The sequence below is a fragment of the Thunnus albacares genome, chromosome 5 (assembly GCF_914725855.1).
Source record: "Thunnus albacares chromosome 5, fThuAlb1.1, whole genome shotgun sequence".
Lineage (NCBI taxonomy): Eukaryota > Metazoa > Chordata > Actinopteri > Scombriformes > Scombridae > Thunnus > Thunnus albacares.
In genome coordinates this window covers 5288273-5299424 of record NC_058110.1, presented here as the reverse complement: position 1 = coordinate 5299424, position 11152 = coordinate 5288273, and positions in this window count along the sequence as shown.

Below are 11152 nucleotides of genomic sequence, written 5' to 3'. Positions count from 1 at the left end.
ACCGACTGGAGCTTCATCAGAAGATCAAACACAGTGCCTGTCCAGGCCGCTGGCAACACACTGTGCACAGCTTAACTCCACTGATGTATCTTCAAAGTGTAAGTGGAGCAGGGAATATACACGAGGTAATACCACTGCCTTGTGTATTCTGGTGCAGACAAAGAAAAGAGCATTGCTGACAGAAAAGAGTTAGCGCAGCAGTTGTGATCTATGGAAAGTGCAGTTACAGCTCAGCAATATGTCGCAAAAATGATTACAAAGGAAAATGTAATGGAACAATTCACACTTCATGATGCATGATGTTTCTGTGTCTGAATCACGCAGAAAGTTGAAAACAGGCACCAAAACAACAGAAGAATAGTTTGAAAAGGCAAGGCAAGTTTACTCAAACCTGTCACCTGAAATGGAAATGAAAATGAGTCTTAACTGGCCAAAAATTCTCAGAGTGACACATTTTTGGTCCTACTTGTAAAAGCATTTTATCAACTTTCTACATTCCTATATCAGTTAGTATTTAGGAGAGCTCCAGAGGTGTCCTAACCTGTTAGGAGTAGCCAGAAGATGACATTTTAGCAGAGATATTCTTTGAGAGGTGATTTAGGAATGCATGATGACAATAAGCTTATTGAAAGATTGTTTTGACCAAAAACAAATCCTTTTTGAGCCTGACTTTGTACAGGATGTAGAGGAGAACACATGTCACTGCAGAAAACACTGTCCTCACACTTTTTTGCAACAGGGAAAATGCAGCCTTGCAACAGTGATGATTCTGTTACAGTGAACTATTTCAGCAGTCATAAATCAGTCACAGTTTAATTGCATTTATGCGCATCATAAAGATAATGCACATGGCGAGGGTCCTCAGTGAGAGTGGTCTCAAACTCAAATTAACACAATCATATCCCTCTGGCTGGATGTCAGCTTCAACTTCATTACTGCAGGTAAAATCTCATTCTTCAGCTGAGCAAGATCAGTATTTGAGAGATATGTTCATATTGTTACAGTGCGTTTCCCAAGACTGTGACATTACAGAAATGTCCCTCATGTAGGGAGCATACGTTAACAAGCGAGGGTGTAGTTAAAATAGTTGACAGTGGAAGACAAGATTCCATGTTCTTCATATAGCGATGCTCCACAGTGCACAGAGGGTTTGTATCATGTGTCTATGCAAAGCTGCAGCAATATTAGAGGAAGCGTAAAACAATGTGGTTGGATGGGGCTGATTTCACACAGTGTAGTCGAATTGCCCTCTATTATAATTTACTTAATAGGCTACATGTATTTTTTAAACAACTTGAGTGGCTTTTCTTTTACCATGGAGATCATTTTATGATATAGTTTTGGCATAATATTTTTTTCATCTATAACTTTGGTAGGCTATTTACTTATCATACTATATCAAACCTACAATTAATAAATTTGTGCTATTTTCCACATTTTAAATTTCACCACTTTAATATTCAAACCGGGACTTTCAGAAACCTACAGCACATCATCATACTTTCTAAGTATCATCAAACAGTCAATATACTGTCTCCAAGGAGTAAACAGTTCTTCCTACTGACAGTCAGTGTAGGATGATTCATAAAAGTGATTCTGAGAGGCTTGATAAATACTTTCCCAGATCAAATTTGTTTTTCACCAGCAGTTTAACTACAAATATGACTTTACTTAAGTCTGCTGGACCCAGTGAGGTAGTCTCTGCTTGCCACTGGAGTGACTGCTGGCACAAACAGCAAGCAGAAACTGAAGCTGTTAAATATTGGACTTTTGGAGCTTTTGTGAAATTGTTTGGCTTCACCATTTTGGGTGACCTATTCCTTTTAGGATTTACAGTCTTGCTTTAGTAATGCAATTAAATTATGAGTGTGCTGTCAGATGTACAGTCTGGACCATGTCACTTTTAATTTCAAGAAATTCAAGTTTTCACATCACAGAAGTATTTTTCAGATTAACCTTTACATGCAACCACACTTCCCAGTGGAGAAATAATGGCAGACATAGGAGTGTAGTTCTAATTTTATGGTGGGTCAAATGACTGTTGATATGACAAGCCAAGATGGGGAGGAATAAAACATAAATTCTGGCATATACTCAAAATGGAGAAGATTTTGAGCTGCTTGCCAGTAAAACTTTCTCCAGTTAGTATCAGCGTCACACTTCCATTTTGTTACATAAGTACAAGAACATATGTATTTTTTCATTTGGGTGTCTCAGGTTTTCCTGGTCTTATCACCTTTTTCCGATATTAGATACTGTGGACTGTTTAAAAATATGTCAGCTATTTTGATGACAGAGTTTCACAGTTGTTCCAAAATATTGAGAAATAAACATGAGGCAACCATCTTGTTCGATTCATAGTGTTTTAGAATGAAATTGTGTTGTAATGTTGATAGCTTCCTGGAATTAATGTGTTTTGCAATGTGGGGGAACGCATCATACATGGGCTTGAAGCCCATATGGACCCCAGGCCTCAGTTTAAGAAACACAGTTCTGGAGTTCCAGTTTGAAAAAAAGACTTGTTGATCTGTCTGAGGGAGATCCAAGCAGGAGTCCATCTCTGATGAGTCAGTGACCTGCAGGCCAAACAGGAGGTGATGTGTGTGTGTGTGTGTGTGTGTGTGTGTGTGTATTTGTTAAAAATACCAGCAGACCCTTGGAGCCTCTGTGCTGGCCATTGCTGACGCCACCCTGACATCGACTCCGAGGTGGTGCTCTGAGAACCATGTTGACGCCCATTTTGGAGGGCTGTACCTGGCACACATCACTCTACACCTCTCTCTCTCTCTCTCTCTTTCTCTCTCTCTCCCATCTCTCTCACACACACACACGCACACACACACCCTTTCTTGGCTTTTACCTTCTTTCTGTCTCCTCTGTATCTTACTCATTTATCCATTTATCCAATATACCTGTTTTTCTCTCCTTCAACCCTTTTGCTCCATTCTCCAATATTTACCCCCTCTATCTTTATTTTTTTTTTGGTTGTGTAACATTTTCCAAAAAGTTCCTCAGTTTTGGAGAGAAAGCTTGATTAAGTATCTTACTGTTCTGTCTCTAAAAACAAAGAACCAACCACATTTATGTATTTAAGAAGTAAAAGATTCATTCAAACTCTTTTCAAATATATTACTGGTACTTAAAATATGTTAAAGTTGACATTGCTAAAATAATCAGTTGCTGACCAAGATACAAAATAGATTTCTAGGTAGCACTTTATTTTACAGTACACTAACAAAACGTAATAAGCCATACTTTCTATCAAATTAGACAAAAACTAGAAATAATGTTTTTTATTAGATAGTAAACAAACACAGTTATATCTTAATTTAACCGTACACCTTAATTATGCCGTAATGAGAAACATAGAATGCTGTATTATACCCAAAATATAGGCTACTATACTTAGACACTATTATACCAAATTATGCTCTAATTAGAAACCTAATACACTAGACACCATTTTACAAGATCATAATCTAATTAGAAATCAAATACAATTCCATATAAGACCCAAAATATGCTACAGTTATACGCTATTCTACTCTTACTAATGATTAATTAGTAATTAGACAAATTGAATGCCACAGCCTATTGCACATTTGTCTAATAGTCAGACAAAACATTGAGACTTCAGAGGACAATACATTTATTTGGCCTTTATGTAACATTGCTTCACTATCTTACAGGGCCATTTGTTGCTCACTGAAAGAAAACCATATCATGAATTAGAGTCAAACTACATCTGGTCACTACTTCACACGTCTCTCATAGCCTAGATGTTCTCTGGAGTCCTGTGGAGTTTGTTGGTAGTAATACAGAGCCTAATACATGCTTTCTCAACGTTCTACTCCCATACTAGGCTATGGAAGCTAACGCAACATTGCATCTTTATTTCAAACTGTTAGACCCTTGTTGGACTTTCTTAGAGGGTAATTAGCAACACATTACAAGAGAACTGTACTGTAAACTAAAGTTAAATCCATCCTTATTTCCCACTGCTAGACCCCTATTAGACTTTCTTAGAGGGTTGTTAGCAACACATTACAATAGAACTGTACTGTAAATTAAAGTGAAATCACATATCTGCTACTTGAGACATACCTACACCTTCTTCAGCTGGTCCCATGCTGGACGTCTTTCCTGGGTCTACCAGCAAAGTCAAAATATGTTGTTAACATCATCAATGTGCCTTTTCAGCTATTCTGCTAAAGTTTATGAACACAGTGTACATTCTGTAGCTTCCCATATATCCAGATTAACAATTTAATATGCTTTACATTCTGAAATTGTCTGACCAACGTAACAACAACATGCCACTTTCAAGATAATCCTGATAATAAATAACCACAAACACATAAATATGTTAGTTAATACAAGACATGTACATAATTTTTACAGAAACACAAAGTCAATATTGACATGCAACAGTATTTTATTTGGATAAACAACGCAGAAAAGGACAATCATCAAAAGTACAGCTTCTTGTAGATAATATGCCAATTTGAATTCTTAACTCTTTTAATTCCATCTGATGCACTTTTCTCCAGTTTCCATCGAGGTGCTAAAGCAAGCTAATGCTAATGCTAATGCTCACTCCCGGGCATAAACAGCTGCCAACAGTCCTCGTCAGAACTCTGTGAGGAAAACAGAGGCTCTAAATCAATGAACACTTAATCATCATGAGTGTTATAGAGCATACATGCCAACATAAAAGCAAACTTACCCAACAGCGTTATTTCTGCTCCATTTCTGTCCTCTTGGTCCTGATGTGAGCAGCATGTACATCCTCAGTTCTCAACTCTCATGGTGAACTACATGTATTCTCACAAGACATGGATGTGTCTCTGCTACATCAAACATGAATTATGTCAAAAATATGAAGATAATACATCCATGATGAAGATATATGGCTCAATGATAAACCATTCATAACTTTTATTAACCCAGATAAAGCTCACATCATTGCTAAACTGTTAAAAACATATAATTATTATTTGGTATAATAGTGTCTAAGTATAGTATATTTTTGGTCTAATGTGGCATTGTAAGCGGTTTCTAATTACAACATAATTTAGATGTATGGTGTCTAATTAGATTATGATTGTGTTTGTTTACTGCCTAATAAAGAATGTTTTATTCCTAGTTTTTGTCTAATTTGATACAAAGTACGGCTTATAACGTCTTATTAATGTACTGTAAAATAAAGTGTGACTGATTTCTAAACATCTATAATGTAAAGGCAAGAGTAACAGTGTTTTCAAACTGATAAGTGGTTTGTTCTGGTCTGAATCAGTGGATGAGTTGATAAACTTGTTGCCTTTTCCTCTTGGTTCAGTTTGAAGCCAAGTCAAACATTAAAGCTAACCAAAATGCATTCTATATAAAATGGTCCTATATCTGCCCAAATATCAAGAGGGCAATGTATTTCATTGCTAGTAAAGATCAAACCTCGATTTATTCTCTGTCTAGCATTGTTGGTTCAGATCAAGTCTGGATCATGTTCTAGCACCTGAGTATGATTGCTGTATAACCAAGGACCATGAATGTGCTGAGCAAGTTTAATTAGGCTAATATCCATACCGAATTTGATGTCAAACTGGACAATAGTGACTAAAATGATTGTGTACAACTCCAACTGGTTTAATTTGATACATTGTTGATTTAGACACGAAAAAACATGGCTGGGTGCCCAGAAAACACCCGTGTCTTTTTCTGTGACCTCCTGTTGCAAGATGAAGCTCTGGAGAGGTAAAGGTGAGTGTCAGAAACAGATTAGCAAGTATTGTTATTCTGTGTGAGGAGGGTGTCAGCAAACATATTCAACTATGACCCTACTGCAGAGGGTAAACTAACTAACTGAACCACACACATTCAAACCTACATGTAATAAATTAGCTAATGGCTTGTCTTGATTATTATCACAATGGTATTAAGATTTTTCATCACATCGGTATTAGGTTTTGACACCCGTCATAGTCTTTTGACAAAAAAAAATATATATACGTTTTTGTCACATTTGAGTCATTCCACTGTTAGCTTTAATCTAGTTTTTATCAACAAAAAACTGAAGACCTTTTAGTTTAGCTTTCATTGGTGATATTTTAGTTCCATTTGTGAGAAATGCACCCAAAATGTTGAAAAACAGTAATAGTATTAATAATAATATTCCTTTAGTGAACATGTAGGGGAAGCTTCACTAATCCTGCACTCATTCCCACCAATATAGTCTATAAACATGAAATATAGACAACTGAAAGTAATATTTACGTTCACATCCACAACCCTGGATCAGCTTACTTTTTTATACATGCTGTTGTGCTGGTCTGCATGTTTTCATGGTTTGTCCTAGCTGTTTTAATGGGATTGAGGATAAAAGACATAATGTTGCTTAAATGCATGATTATTTAGTGCAACAGGTCAAACTGCTAAATCAACTTTAAGGAGAGGATCTTTTTGGGCAAGGGAGGATACTGTTATACCAATCAGTAGCATAGAATGTATGATATATGTAGCTTGTTGAATTAGACTGTATAAATAGAAGTCACTTAATTCATTGTTCCATTCGTCCATCTTCCACATAATTGTTTAGTTTTTATTCAGTAGTAAAAACTATACCACTTTTTGTCATAGTTTTTGTTTTCAAAGGTTATGTTTTATCCAGTTTAAGTCCTGTCTTCACTGTGGAAAAATTGTTGATTCATACATTTGTGAATCCATTTTGTGACAAAATTACATTCCCTTCTTTTCATTGCATACAAGGTGACTTTAAATACTGTATGATGGGTTGAAGATTTTCCTTCTCATATTACTCAGGACTACTCCATGTAAATTTGCCATTTTTATCCATGCCAGCAGAATGGCTCTAGGGATGGCAGTATCGGTGTGTCAACTTTGATCCAGACTGAAATATTTCAATAACTTCTTTGATCCATTACCATGAAATTGTGTACACACATTCATGGACCTCAGATGACGAATCCTGCTGACATTTCCTCTTGCACCATCATGAGGTTCACATTTGTGATTTTCACTGAAACGTCTGGACAACTGCTAGACGGATTGCTAGTAAAATTTGGTATACACTATGGATGTGCAGAGGGCCCAGTATTTGTACTTGTATTTGTATCTGTATTGGTTGAGGCGGCAAAATTATTTGTATTTGTATTAAAATAAAAGTGAAGGCTTGAAAATCCTGTTTTTGTTTTTATTACCCTTTTAATTTTAGAAAATTAAAGTGTTACAATAACTGTTTATGAATAAACGACCTCATGAAGGAGGTCCCCAGACCAGGTCTCTATCCAGAGTCTCCCTGAGATGACTGCACTGACTACTGAGCTAAAACTTTACTCGTCACCTCATTGCAAACAGACCTCTACCTATTTATACACCCATAGCACAGAGACAGCACACTGTGTAATGTGTCGGGAAGAACTTCAAAGGTGATTATTGCTTTGCACTTTTCATTTATTGCCTATTATTTACAACCTAACTTTGTGGAAAGTGGAAGGGGAACAAGCCGAACACCCCCAACTCTGGGAGTGATGTCCAAATTAGGAAATGTGTGTCATGTAGCAGGTGGATGTGACTCCCCTAGTTGAGACCTGCTGATAGACGTAACAGCAGAGCAGAGGATAGAGACTGAGTTAGCAATGTAACTGACCTGCGCGCTGGTATTTGACATACTTTTTTTCTTTCCAAAAATAAATCATTTTTAAAATATTTGTATGAAACAAATAAACCAACTATTTGTGCTTTGCTGAATAACGTATTTGTATTTGGGCATACCCCTAGTACACACATTCTTGTCCTCCTCAGGATGAATTGTAAAGTCAATTTTTTAATTTGTCCACTATTGAATAAGAACTAAATAATAAGAACTAAAATGGTTTATGACTAATTACCTGCAAAGCTTCTTTAGGTTTACTGCTAATTAACAACATACTTAACATGCCAAACTACAATGGTGAACATAGTAAATATTATCTACCTGCTAAACATAAGCATGTTAGCATTTAGCTCAAAGCACTGCTGTGCCCAAGTACAGCCTCACAGAGCCACTAGCATTACTGTAAACTCTTAGTCTTGTTTGAAACTAAATAACATGACAGTGCCATGCTATGTCCTTTAAAAAACACAAAACTGCAACCATCATGACCTTCTCTCTATAATACCTCAACTTTACTGTTCACTCATCCTGTCTTCTCCTCTGTGATGCAAAAAGCTCCCAGCTCATCTCATTGTGGCTTCCCCCTAGATTGTGAGGAACCAATAAAACCCCATAATCACATTAAATTATACAAATAAATGGGTTCAGTTTGCACTCCACTGTGCTCAGGTTTCAACATTAGTGCTGATTCCTATAATAGTTACCATTCCAATATCACGGTGGTTACCTGATTTAATAAAACAAGTCTCAGACATTTTGCTCTCTTTTTCTCAAAATTCCTCATCTATTCTCCATTCTCCACATCTATCTGTATTTCTCTCACCCTGCCTCTCACTCCATATATCTGCTCCTTTCATCAAGAGTAATGCTCAAACCTTTCATTTCTCAGTCCTCCCCTCTCTCTCCTTTCTTTATTGCTCTTGCTCTGTTCATAGATCTCCACCTCCTCTCATCAGCTCTTCTCCTCACCCATTCCATTCTCTGCCTCCTCCCCCTCCTTCGTAAACTCAACTAGTCCCCCTCTCCTTGGCCTTTCGTCCCTCATCTGAGGGTGATGGAAAGAGGACAGAAAAAACAGGGCAAGGGGAGGTTGAGAAGGGAGGGGGAGGGCCTGTGGGGGCTGTGTAAGTCTGGACTTGACCCCTGCTTTCTGGGCTCCGAGTAGTCTCCTCTCCACCCTAGGCCAATGACGGATTGAGAGACAGCTAGGCACACACACACACACACACACACACACACACACATTCACAGAGTGACCTCCTTTTACTATGCTACACTCCCACGTGTAAAATACAGATAGCACCCATCCTTGTATTAAGTCTGAAACACATACACACACACACATATGCATGCACACAGAGTTTCTGTCTTGGAAATGGGAGACATGAAATCATGTTATGGATGTCCATTTGGGCGCCTACTAACAAATGCACAGTGTGTTCATGTGAATCTGACTAATGACTCCTACAGTGCAGCATTTACACTGCTTTGTATAGATGTGCATTTTTTTTCTCTACGCCTGCCTTCCCCATGACTAATGCCTGATACATCACAGCTATCACCCTAGGTTTAGACCACTGAGATGAGCTACAGCTCGGCTTGGCCGCTTTCAACAACCTTAAACCCTGTCTTAATAAAGAGGCAGAGAGGATGGAGGGTCACAATAAAGAGAATATCACTCGTGTCATTTTTTACACACATCAGAAATCCCATACACCTCAGAAATCTGGATGAGGAATCAAGCGGAGAACATGAATGTAGCTCACAGGTACTTTCACTGTGTATCCCACTAAGCAGCTGGTGCCAACTGACAATAAATATTACCTCAATGTGTATAGTATACACACAGTCTTAAGCTGGCGATGGATGCTGCTGCCAAATGCTTTTGTTATTACTGTTAGGGGCTGATCTGTGCCATGGAGTGCTGTGAAGTGCTATGGGGTGCTACAGAGCTATGAGGCTGGGTGTGAGGCAGATGTTTCTGAGGGATAATAAACCAGCTGTGTGGGATTGAGTGTAGACAACATGACGTAAAGAATTGTGTGTGTTTTTGAAAAATTACATATCATTCATGATAACAATATACAGTAAGAGAGCATGTGTGCATGTGCTGTATGTAAGTGTACAAATGGAGGAAGGTTTCTCTATTGATTTTCCTCTCAAGGGTAGAGTTTGCACCCCCTCCCCTCCCTTCCTGTAACTTTTTGTTTTCAAGGAAACAATCAAACTCATGGACACGGAAGTCATCGTTCTCGGGTGTCTCCGAGCAATCCATCACCCCCTTGTTTTCTGTCTTATTTTAGGCCTTGCTCGGCCTCTCCTGTTGTTGTGTTTTGTGTTTTTCTACCTAAAAATGGAAGAATAAGTCTGCGAATAGACCCAGTCTGGGTTAAGAGCTAATAATATCAGTAGATTGTGTGACTCATGGTCTTTGTACAGTGAAAATAAATGCATGTGCATGTCTGCCTGCCTGCCTGTGCAATAAGTCTTCCTTTCTCTCTCTGCACAAATACTCAGTGAACAAGGTCATCAGACACATGATGAAACATCTACCAGTATGTTAACTCCCTGCTGCTGAGTCTGTGCAGTATTACTGTTGTGCAAGGTGAGTATTGTTGACTCTAGATAAAAGTATGAATGAATGAATGAAACTATGCCCCTCAAATAACCTCTTGTATTAGCTTGTCTGGGTTGGGCTTTTGAGTGATATAGGTCGGGCCAGGCTGTATGGTTAGTGTTTGTTTTTCCTTCCATGGTTCATGTGAGCCTTAGCTGTTTTCATAAATGTTGATCCAATTAAACAGAACAGTTTCTAGTTCTGGTGTTGGTCTATGTTTACATGTTCTTTCGAGGAACTTGTCCTTACATCAAGTGTGGATGGTATTAACTTGACAGAACTGGAGCTTCATTTATTAACCACGTAAAAACAAATCACCATTTCATCATTTCTCATTATCTATTTCTACATGTGTACATTTAGAACCACTCCTGACCATGTGTTCCAACAAGATCCCCTCAAAATCAAAATCAAAATCAAAATCAAAATCAAAAGAATGATGATGGGAGAAGGAGTAGATGTCACTTGAAGGATTTCTATGAATATTCAAATATTATTCACTTCAACAGTTTAACTGCTGGACACAAGACATAGAATGTCTTCTACTTCACTGTGAAGTCCGTCCGACAAGTTCTGCAACTTTCCAAAACCAACATCACACCGATTTCACACCATGATTGGCCAGCTGTGCAGAGGTTCACAAGTTCAGAAATTCAGAACAACTATAAACACTTTCCATTTCCAACATGCTTGGACAAACTGTCAAATGAACTAATTCTTTTTTAGCATAATCCAGCTCTAAATCAGGTTAGGTTAGTGAACTGAGTAATGGAGGGATGGGGAGTGTGTTGCAGAACAATGCTCATCTCACCTCAGAGCAGAGCAGAACAATTGTGACAAATCAGACACCTCCATGACCCCAGAGC